Below are 12,369 nucleotides of genomic sequence, written 5' to 3'. Positions count from 1 at the left end.
ATGCTGTCCCTGTCCGCCCGAACAGTGTGGAAGCCTTCCACGGAAGCATTCTCATCGGGAATGACCTGGTGCAGCCATGATTCGGTGAAACACATCAGGCTACACTCTCGGTATTCCCTCTGACTCCGTACCAGTGCTGAGAGCTCGTCGATTTTACTTGCCAACGATCGCACATTTCCCATCACGATAGACGGCAGACACGGTTTAAACCTCCTCCTCGCTTCGAGCCTCCGCTGTCTCACCGTCACCTTTTTTCTTCTCTTCTGTCCTTGACCTCTGCATCCCCGATGTGTTTTCTTCCAAATTTCAGCTGGTACTTCTGCGGGCACTTCTGCGGGCCTGGCCAGCGAGCCGTCCGGCATCAGGGCGATCAGCTGATCTCTGGAGTAAACAGTCCGTGCGTGTAGGAGATGTGACGCGGTCCCGTTCCATGATAAAAGTAACAGTTCCACAGCCACCAGAAGAACAAAAACTCTCTCAATCCACATGATTGAGTAAGAGATAGAAAACGGAGGAAAATACAAGTCAGAAAAAAAAAAGAATACGTAAGAAAAAAGAGCTAAACTAAGAGAAAAGCAGGAGCGACTGTAACAGGCTGCACGCTGGTTGGCGCATTTAGAGTAATCAAAATACTCTAAACTTTGTAAAACTTCACAACAGCAGATAAGTAAATGATGCTGTGTAGCAGTAGCATGTGTAGCACTGCACCACAGTTTGCTGTCCATCGGTGGTATTTCATAATTGGCTCCAAAAAACATGATACTTCTTTACTATTTATGAAACGTACACATTGACAGACTAGCAGTTAATGTGTCAGGGACATGGTGGCAGCAAGTTGGGTTGGTAGACAGCACAAAGAATTACAATTTAAAAAGAATTTTGAAAGAAAGACGTTAACTAAATCAGGCCTACCTGAAGGGCTGTCCTAACGCATCGTTTTGTCACTGATGGTTGGTCAGGTTGCCCAGGCAACCCTCTAATGTATTAATTACCATGTCAAGTAACTTGTACTGTCACTAGAACTTCAATCACATGAAGGTGAGAAAAGTTTAAGTCTAGACCAGCACACTTTACCTTGTGAGGGATTATTTCACTTGTTCCACTTCTTGTGTGGACTTAAGCACCCCAAAGATAATCATATAGATCTGTCCATAGAATTAATATTGAAAAACTTTTTCATAATACATTGGTATAAAGCTACTATTATGTGGTTTACTCTAAAGTAAGCAATTACTATAATGTTTTTAGTAGGCTTCCATCATTGCCCTTCATTCTGAAAACAGAGACGTATGTGTGAGCAGTTGTTGGAAGAACCTCTCAATTATTAATGACAAGGATCGTGATGACGATGCGCTTCACCTGGCTAACATAGACTTATAAGATTTAAAGGTGTAGCAGTACATGGTGCCATGGTTGCAGGTATAACAAAAGCACCCGGACTGACCACATCACAAAAATCTGCACCATGAATTAAACCTGGCTGAAGTGTTGGCATTTCTGGATTTTCTGTTGTTATTTTGATTTTTTTCGACGATGCTGAATCAGAACATTTATTACCTTTCACTAAAAATGTTTTAAGCACTTTTTGCAGTTTTTCTTGTCCAATACTTTGTTACTTGAGTGGTTGGTTAATCTAAGAGGAGAAAAGCTTGTTTTTGCTGATGTGGCCTTTATGGTAATGCACAGCATGAACAGCTGTTTCAGGTTCATAAAGGCGCAGTCAGTGATAATTCTCTGAAAAGCCTGAGCTTCCTTTTATTGCCTGAGATGCTCATCATCTTGATTTGTGCGTTAGTACTGTATGCTTGGCAAACAGGTGTCAGTCTTCTCAGATTCATAGGATAGAAAAGATGCTTCTTGAACGTCTAACCTGAACTGACATCATGTCCTCTGCTGCAAAGATTTAAGACACATTAAGATAAAAGGAGATTTTGGCTGTGTAAGAGCAGTCGAGCTGGATAATCTCACTCCTCTCCTCCTCTCATTTTTTTCTTTCCAGCAGATGTCATTTACCTTCTGTCTGCTCTCCAGGGACTCCAGACTTTTGCAAAATTAAGAAAAGATTCACTCCATCACCATCTCAGGTTGTCTTTGCCTTCTTCAATTTTTCTTTCTCTCTTTTTCTTATTTCTCCAAGATCAAAAATACAACCTATCTACCCGACATGACAAGCAGTTTATATCTCTTGCAGACCTCCAAGATTAAGACATGTAAAACTATTCTGCTTTTTTAGATGTTTTCCACCAAAGCCCACTGAGTCTCCTCCAGATTTAATTGGCCCTATAAATAAACTGTTCTGCTGCAAAAGACGTTTCGAGGCAAAGTAATGGAAGAGAACACACACACACATACACATGGAAAGATGGTGAGATAGAAAGACAAAAGTAACGATGTGAATTACTGCAGTAGATGAATGTAATTCACTGAGCCTTAGCTAAGCAGTGTTCAGACAGCTGATTTAGGATGCAGACAGACAGTGATGGCTTCATCACAGCAGCTGAGAGAGGAGGAGTATGTGTGTACCTCACGAGAAGATGGAGGCGAGAGAGAAAAACAGATGCAGAGTATGGAAAAGATCAACTTGCTGAAATAGAGACGAAACAAGGAGAGGAAGAAAAATCAGACGTTTATGTGTTTTTTTGTGTGTTTAGGAAAATGAACACCTTACATAAATCACATTTTGCAGTTAACACCACGGAGAGGTCATAATGTTTGTCAGCTTCAACAAACTGCAAAGATGTTTTTCATTTCTACGATCATAATTTTTGACACCTGTTGTTTTGCAGATCATTTCTTCTTAGAATTTTCTTTTTTTAATTCAAAGTGCCTCATAATTCACACACAGATGGCAAAAAGCTACACTGCAGAGTGGACAGAGAGAGATGCTGAATGGAGCAGTCACTGACAGCTGTTACTATTGTCTATTGTTGCTACTCCATTGAGTATAACATATAACACGTGAGCAAAGGACTTCAAGAAATGTATGTCAGCGGGTATGTGCTCTGACAGGGAGCTGAGACCCTGCAAGTTTGTGACTGCTCAAATTAAGCAATATATAATAATCCAAAAAACAATAACACAGTAACAGTAGAAACAAATTTCAACTTCCTTGGGTAAAGACTTTGTATGACCCTTAAGAGTTTCCAGATGTCAATACAAAGTCAGAGCAGAAATAGTATGAGTAGAGTTCCAACCTCAGTATTTCACTTTATTACCAATGTAATAAAGTGAAATACTAGCTAGATAAGGCTGAATATGAGTTTATTCCCTACAGCTTCCAATCAAGTAGAAGCATTTAGGAATTTGATTTGATTTGATTTTTTAAAATAATACCACTATGTGTCAAAGGTGCTCTATTGGATTGAGATCTGGTGACTTCGGAGGACATTTGAGTGCAGGGATCTCACTGTAGGAGTGGTCTTCTGCTGATGATCTGGGACAATGTTCCACGTTTTTTGCATTCAGAGATCCGATTCTTCATACCTTGGTTGTAACAAGTGGTTATTTTAGTTACTGTCAGCTTCCTTCCTGTCAGCTCAAAGCAGTCTGGTCATTCTCCTCTGACCTCTGCCATTAGTGTAATATTTCCATTCCCTGTAAACCCTAGAGATGGCTGTGTTGCAAACTCCCAGGAGATCAGCAGTTTCTGAAATAGACTCGCTTATCTGGAGCCATCAACCATGTCACACTCAAAGTCACGTAAATTGCTTTTCTTTACCATTCTAACAATTGGCTTGATCTTTAGCACATTTCTTGACTTGGTGCAGTGAGCTGCTGTTATGTGACTGACTAATTAGACATTTGTGTGAGCAGGTGTAGTAGAGGCTGGTGTGTTTTCAACAGCAAGAAAAGACATTAAAATAAGGTCACATAGCTGCTGTCTCAAATGCTGGTTTATTTTGCCAAAATGAAATATTATGCAATGTGGCAATAGAAAATACCCCCAAAAATTCTTGAACAGGAAACATTTGTTGCATTGAAACCAGTTGAGAAAATGAGCCAACCCCCTCTTTGTGTGCGTGCACGAAACCAGCTCTGTCCAATTTGTACATTTGCATGTTTATGCATCTACAAAGAGGTCGGAGACCGCAAGCACCGCTGTTAGATTTGTTTGTGTGTGTGAGACAGAAACCGAGTATAATCTTGCCATGTAGGGTGTTGACTCTACAGGGATGTGCAGTAACATGCTGTCTAATTAACAGTGTCCTCTCTGTGGTGGTGACGGTTCCCACAGCCCCAACGGCCATGATTAAAAGAGACGCTCTCAAAGGATGGAAAGCGCTTCCAATTCACTCCAGATACTTCCTGGATGCCGTCCACACACATTCAACCATCTCATCTTGACCAAAACGGATGCTCTGTCTTACTCTGTGACTGGGGCCCTCTCAAGTATGCACACATGTTTCTGTGACTTTCTATTTCCCTTCATCTGTGTACCACTTTTTTCCTCTCGACTCTTTGCCTAAACTCGCTGTGCTTCCTCCTCTCTCGCTGCTCTCACCCTCGCTGTCTGCCAGGCTTCACATCAAAGCTGATGATTGGTTCCTAACTGTTCAGCAGGCAGTATTTTATCTTGCTTTGTGTGAAGAGACCAAAATAATCAGCATGAATATGGAAAAACCTGCTTCTATGGTAATATCCAGCCCAGTAATATCCATATCAGTCAAACTAACTTGGCTTAATTTGACTTACATATAAACGGATGGCAACACTTTACTCCAAAGTCCCCTTGGCTTAGAGTCACATTGTAAACACTGCCTTTGACTTACGATATAAATATACCAACTTGTCAAGGTTGTTGGCAAGTTGCTGAAATTGACTTGTGTTCAGAAAGCAACAATTTACTTCATTTCTGCTGTTTTCTTGGCACCAGAGCCACTTACTGATGTAAATACTCATCTTTGTTTGACTTCTCCATACACTACCAGTATTCAAGGTTGTTGGTGGTTGTTTTCACAAGGGTCTTCAACGAGGCCCCCAATTCTAATTTTACAGTGAGGTTGAATGAGACTAGTCTTCCGTCCTCAGGTTTTTGGTTTTACATGCACAGCATTAAAACCCAGGGCTAATGGTTTTCAAAATAGATGAGAAAAGTCCTATTTGAGCAAATTGTTATTAAATGGTTGCATTGGTACTAAACTCCGTACTTAAACGTCCTTCAAGACATCCATGTTCTCTGTGTCAGGGTGATCTCATACATTACCATTAAGAGAGTGTCTGTTAAGCCTTTTTTAAATTAGAAGCACATATTGTATTGGTGTAAACAGCATATGTGTAAATAGGTTGGAGTTGAGAAATACCTTTGGTAATATACCTACATAATGAAATCTTGATTAGTGCTCATGTTGTGCATGCTAATTAACTGTTAATGGCTGGTTGGAGTAAGACAGAGTGGTGAAAGGCTGTAAGTTTTTAAAGATCCTTCACCTAAAGAGTGAACAGAAAATACATCAGAGTCAAAGTAATAGATGTTATGTGGAAAATAAATAAAAACTCCACAGTAGCTAAAATCATGGACAGTCGTGGTTTTAATGGCTGGTTACTATGGTTATAGGAAAACTACATAGCTTATATATGAGGATTTCCTGCCTCATATATGTATATTTGACCCAACACGGGAAACCTCACCCGGCCCGGACACGGAAAGGATTGACAGATTGATAATCCAAAATCCAAAGTGTGGGGTTAGGATGAACTTTGGCCAATTCAGTAGCCTAACAGTAGCACCATAGCATGGACACTTGCTCAACCAATAGTCTGCCTGCTGGTTGCTACCACTTCTTCAGATACAGTGATATATGTTCCTATTTTAAATGTTTGTTACTACAGTCGTTTATTTCCTTGCGGTGCACCACAAACTGTTATTATTCGCAGTCCTGGAGCACAAACCATTTTTTGATACTCCTCAAAATTACACGTTTGAATAATTAAATGAATAAAATAAACATGCACCTACAGCAGCAAATGAATGGCAACCACTTAATTAGCAAACCTTTGGGGCTTGCACAGTAAGTTGAATCGATTATTAAACATTGCTGCCCTGACTAGTAAATACCAGTTAGAGTAATTGTTCATATTTTATTAAAATACAACAACTGGCTCTAAGATGTTATGCAGCCACTCAAGGAACAGGAAGCTAAGCATTGGTCAACAATGCCAACCCTCTCTTTACCTATGACAGGAGGGAATGTACAATTGGGTAAATAATAGTTTGATCCACTGCTGGATTAATAAGTTTGCTCACTTTCAAAGAAATTAACTTTTTAATAGTAGCTTCTTAATGGAGAGAGATTCAGGGGGGAAAAGAACAGAAAAGTTATAAACTGATCTGCATGTCATTGAGTGAATGACATGCTCTCTTTAAATTTTTTAGGTTTCTTCATTGCCGCTTGGAAACTTGAAGGTTCAGCTTCCTCCAGGATTGAGCAACCCAAAGCATAATGTTTCCACCTCTGTGCTGAGATGGTGATCTTTGGGTCATAATCAGCATTTCAATTCCTTTAAACATGTCAGGTTGAGTTGTTGCAAAAGAGCTTGTTTTTGGTTTCATCTGACCACAGCACTTTCCCCCAAGCCCTCTCTGTATTATTTATTGTCCAGTGGCAAACGTGAGACAGACCTGTACTAGACTGGACTGCTCATTTCTCGAAAGTGAAGTGAGCCAACTTATAAATTCACAGGGGTAATTAAGTAAGTATTCCCCCAAATGGCAAATCATAGCTGTCTAAACAAAAATAATTCTGTAATGGTTGGCTGGACAAATGTTTGTTTAGATGTGAGGCATGGGGCCAGTGGCGCAATGGATAAAGCGTCTGACTACGGATCAGAAGATTCTAGGTTTGACTCCTGGCTGGCGCGAAGCAGTTGTTCTTTTTTTTGGGTGGCTGAAGCTCAGGATCTCGAGCAGGTCATCTACTGATCACTACCAGAAGGTAGTGGTTCCACCCCTGCCTCCCCCAGTCTGCATGCCAAATATCCTTGGGCAAGATACTAACACCAAGTTGTGTGAATGTTAGTTAGAAAGTACTTAAAAGCATAGAAGAAAGTGGTGGTGTGAATGGCTGACTGTGGCATGTTGTTTAAAGCGCTATATGACAATCAGGCCCATTTACCATGTAGGCTGTGTCAGCATAAACATGTAGCCACTGTTGTGTAAATGTTAACCTGTAAAAACAGAAAACTTTTGGTGTCATGTACGAACACTTATTCTAATCTCAAATGTACTTTTACAAGACTGTTACAGTTTATGTGTCTGTAAGTATGACAGGTCCACTGCTGTGAATTTTGTTATCAGACTGTGATTACAAGGATCCATGCAGGTGTCCTGTCATTTTTTTTTATAAAGTAAGTACATCTGTTGTGTCTGTAAAGCAATGTAGTAGCTTTTTATTTGGCAAACTATAACTATATTACACACTACAGACAGCTCTTTGAGCTAGGTCACATGCTAACTGATGGCTGCAAACTAAGCTAGCACGGCCGCTTTGTCCCCAGTCTGCGCTGTCCTCAAGGAAAAAAGCTTAGTGTTTGAAAAATATGATTTCAAAAATGACTTTCTCCAAAGGATGATACCGGCCACAGCTGGTTGCATCTATCCCCAATGAGTCACACGTCACAAGAAAGGCTGCAACCTATTCTAGCAAGGAGGCCTGGTTTTAACTAAGTAAAAGCAGGGAAATGTCCTTGAACATTGGAAAAAGGACAAATCACATGTGTAGTTTGCGAGACATTTTATGACTGACGTCAAAACAGTCAAATCAGTATGCAAAAATGGTTACAAAAGTCTGTCTATTTAAAGTTTTCTGTGGTGGTACCTGGTATTGTGTTAAAATACAGCAGCTGGTGGCCCTTCAAATCTGCCACCTGCAGTGCATCGTACAGGCCTCAGATTAGCAGCTACAAATGACACATTTCAGTATATTGCTTGCAGTGCTTGGGCTTTAACTTCAGTCAAAGTCTCCTTCAAACCCCAGCCTCAGTGGGAAGCTATACCCCCGTTAATAAATTGTCAGGTACAGATAACAAACTGTCTGAAAGGAGGGAAGGTATCTGCCATTTAGGGTCTTTACCTCCTGATATAATATGTTCTGAGTAAGCATATTTTGATCCTGTAGTATTAGGAGCAATGCATAATGTTCAGTGGATTAAGAAATGTGACATGATGTGAATCCTCACAATCACTGTCACATTGTCCTTTTTTCCCGTTGCTCAGTGAAATGAATTAAGCAGAAATGCTTTCATGAGACAGGAAAAGAAGGGAGAAATTCAGAGGCGCTGCAAACAGATTGAGGGAGAAAAGGGGGGAGGAGGGACATATTTCTCTCTCCAAGATTGATAAAAGAGATATTTCTGTAACTCCAGGCTAATTCAATGAGTAATGCCAGATCTCGCTGGGGATCTGCAGGCCTGGCTTCAAAACAATTAGCTGGAGAATGGGAGCCGTTTAAAAGACAGGGAGATCTTAATACAGCTGTGGGTATTTCCCCATGGAGGACTAATTTTTACAACCTCGTTCTAGGGTCTCTCTCTCACTCTAATACAGCTAGTCAATCTCTGCTGTCTCATTTCACACAGAAGACAATTTTGTGAGAGTTGCTTTAGGGAAAAGAAAGAGAGCAGTGAGGAAAAGAGAAGGGACAGCAGTGCAGACGGAGACTGCAGGGAGATAAGGAAAAGAAGATATAAGACAGTGTGAGGTCCGAGACAGCGTTAGAGAGAAGAAGAGAGAATGTTATGGAGGCAGAAAGAAATACAAAAAGACAATTTAAGAGGAGAAAGACAGAGGGTGGAAAAGAGAGAAGAGTGAGCTTAAACAGTAAAACAAACAAGAACAAAAAGAGACAGGAAGAGAAAGCAATGCCTGTAGAAATAGATGAGGCTCAGCAGAAGTCAGGATGCAGTTGTCTGGGGAGCTTGAAGATTGAACACCCGCTCTCTTTATGAGGACTTCCTGCATGCTGCCCGCTGCATGCTGTAGGCCACTCAGTGAATCCGTTTGTCCAAAGGGACCAATCAGCCAGAGCACCAAAGAACTTAGTCAGCACGTCCTTGTCCACACATGTAATCAGAGTTACTGTTAAACCCTTACCATTGTAAATCACTCTTCACAGGCTCTTAACCCACAGCGTTTTTCACTCTGTAAAACTAAGTTGCTGCCTAGTTTAGCCTCTGTTTGCAAGGCAGCTGCCATCAGCTGAGGTATTCTAACTTGTTTTGTTAGGACTAAAAAGCCAATGCAGAATCTATTAGCTCTAATTACTAATTCCTGAACTACAAGTATTTCATTATACCTCAGAAACTGGCTTTCCCTAAAGTTCTCGGATAAATAAAGTCCTTCCTTATCCTACATATGCTAAATAATACCGAGGCATCAATAGACCAGTGTTCCCCGTTCAGTTTCAATTTCCAAGGGGCATTATTAAGAGATACAACGCAAAATGTTCCTGGATACAATTTGACATATCTACAGCTAATCTGAGCAACAAAATGTGACAAAGAAGAATAAGAAAAATGTCGCACAATGTTGTTTCCTCTCTCTGACACTTTTTATTTTGCTTTCTATGCTAAATGTCTGAAAAATGCTTGAGAAACAAAAAATGCAGGAATAAAACTTCAACAGGAAAAGCCGGACACAGTCACACAGGACTGGAGGCCGGCTTGAAACCACTTGGTAACCACAGGTTGTTAGGAGAAATGCGTAAAGCCTGGCAAGGTTTCGAGTGGTTGCTGGAGGTTGCTCAGCAAGCCTCAGTCATGCAGACCTAGTGACCAGCTAGTGATGCAATTCCGACCACTGGTCGCTAGTGAAAAACATGTCTTCCCTGAACCTTTGGTTTGAGGGTGCTATTAGGAAAGCCAACCAAAGAAGTAAATAAGTAACAGTTGTGCCTTTTAAAAAAGTATTGGTTGCAGTGGTGTGGCACAACTTTTATTTCAAATATGAACATCCACCATTAACAGTCTCCATTGCACTTTTTGAAGTTCACTACTGCTAGTTAGCAAGAGTTCGCAGAAAAGTGTGCAACTTTCATGCAAATTGAAGGTGACAGATTTCACCTGACAATAGCCAGCAACTTCCAGAAACACCAAGCTAACTGGACAGGGAATATTCATTTAATATTGATCATCATGCTGGGAGACCTTACATCCTGGCATTCATGTGACACATACCGCCAACTTAAAAAATAAATCCACAAATTTATTTCAGCAAAATCGTTAATTTTAGACATATTTTGCACATCCTGTCAGCAGCACACATACAGCAGCAGTTCTCTACGGTGCAGCAGCTCGTGTCATCAAACTACTCCCACTCACAGCTTCGACTCTCAGTATGATAAATGGACTTTTCCCTCGAGAGTAAACAACAAAGTCATCCAACCTAGACCCTACCAGTCACTGTCATTTCAGAGATAGCAAGTCACAGGTTGCACGGAGCGGAAATACAGTCATTAGGCGCACTGCAGTGAAAGCATGTAGCAAAAGGTGATCATGACCTTAGGCTGCATATGAAACGTTGTGAAGTTTGCTTTCTGTGATATAACAACAGGTTTTTAGACAGCATATGTGTCTTATTTCTGTTCAAGTTCTGGAAAACTTGAGGTTATTTTTTAGTATCATCATCACACTATCACATTCAGAAGCTCTGGCTGGTGGGAAGGTAACTGTAAATATATATATATAACAATCAGAAGAGCTATCTGTTTTAGCTAGTTGCAAATTAACTGCAAATTAAACGTAAAGCCAAGTATTTATTTAACTTTAGCATGTTGCTCCTTTTCATCGTGACTGTTGTTTCTGCTCTATGTTGTCAAGCTGTCTCCAGCTGATGAAACATTTGTACGAATTTGGCAGGAATCATCAACACCACGAGGAAAAAAACACACGGACACACAGACACACACACCTTTTCTCACATAGCAGACTTCTGGCTTCCTGCTGACTTGAAGAAAATTGAAAACTCTTGAAGCAAGAGTACCACAGTTGTCAGCCACTTGTGCATTCAATAGCTTCTCCGTGTTCCCTGCTTCTAATTCACAGTTTCGGTATTATTTGCATGTTAAGGTGTCTCTCTCACTTGGGACCAATTAAATGATAAAGCAGCGCTGTACAGGTTTATGTAAATGCACCCCGCAAGAAGCTTGTATTGATAAATGGCGTGGAATTACGAAACAGCAAATAACTGCGGGTGGTGTACGTTATTTTGTCTTTTTTAATTGATAAGGCTGCAGCAGAAAATGTTGTCTCGGGGAGGGTAGCAAGCCTTTCTCAAGGGTCGTTATGTTTAAAGAGAAAAGGGAGCAAAATAATAGACGTGCAGTGGGGAGATGAGGAACAAATACATACTGAAAATTAATGCAGGAGCTCAACAGCTTGTTCAGTTCAGGAAATAAGTGAAAAATGGAGTCTACTATTGTTGCAGCCAAGATCATTAAAGCTACATTAAGCAATATTTTTTACATGAACATTGAATCAGATGGCTCCCCGAATCAACATCCCATTTTGCCTTAAGCTACTTTTTCAGCTCATTTTCCTGTTTTGCCTGACCAAAAACACCAAAACAATGCCGGTTCATATAAAACCATGCACAGATGCTCTCAGCCTAGATGCTCACATAAGCTGAGATACACCAGATATTACACAAGGCTGTATTAAAAAGAAGACAGCGGTGAAGGTTTACCATTCAGCAAGCCCAAGAAACTACAAGTGCGATATGTAACATAACATTTTTGCACTGGCCCGGAGGCGGTGATGTACATCTTATTAAAGTTTATCATGACAGCTGTGAGAGATAATATTGCAGATATGGGAATAATTTTTTTATTTTTTTTTTACATTTTTTACACTGTCTTTGACAGATTACATTCCTTCACTGTTATGATTAAACTGACAAACGCTCAAAATGGTGATGTACTCTAACTTGAAACTATCAAGGGAACAAATAAAACTGTATCCTGCATTCATTTAAGCCTTGTTTGCACCACTTAGTGTCTTTCTTGTATGTTTTTCTTCGGTAAAATCTTTTATATCACTGATTTTCAGTATGCAGCAACCAGCTGTATATCTCCTTGCCCATCAAGGTTTGGATGCAAAGGGGAGCAGTACAAGCCTGTAACAAAACAGACTGGTTTTGTGCTTCCCAGACTTTGTGTTATGAATCCTGTAACAGCTGTAACCATTAACACTGGCTCCTTCTCCAATTCAGAGGCAATAAAATTTTGAAGTTTGCAAGATACGTGATTCAGAGAGGGCTATCTCTGAGGGTCTGAACATAACTTCATGTCTTACACATTTCATGTTGTGTTGCATGAGTTTGGGGCAGTTTGGTTGAGACCATGATCAACTAGTCTGCAAGAACTGTCAAGGCCCCCC

Source organism: Aulonocara stuartgranti, assembly GCF_965226115.1.
Source record: "Aulonocara stuartgranti genome assembly, chromosome: 11".
NCBI classification, from domain to species: Eukaryota; Metazoa; Chordata; class Actinopteri; order Cichliformes; family Cichlidae; genus Aulonocara; species Aulonocara stuartgranti.
This window is presented reverse-complemented; position numbering follows the sequence as displayed.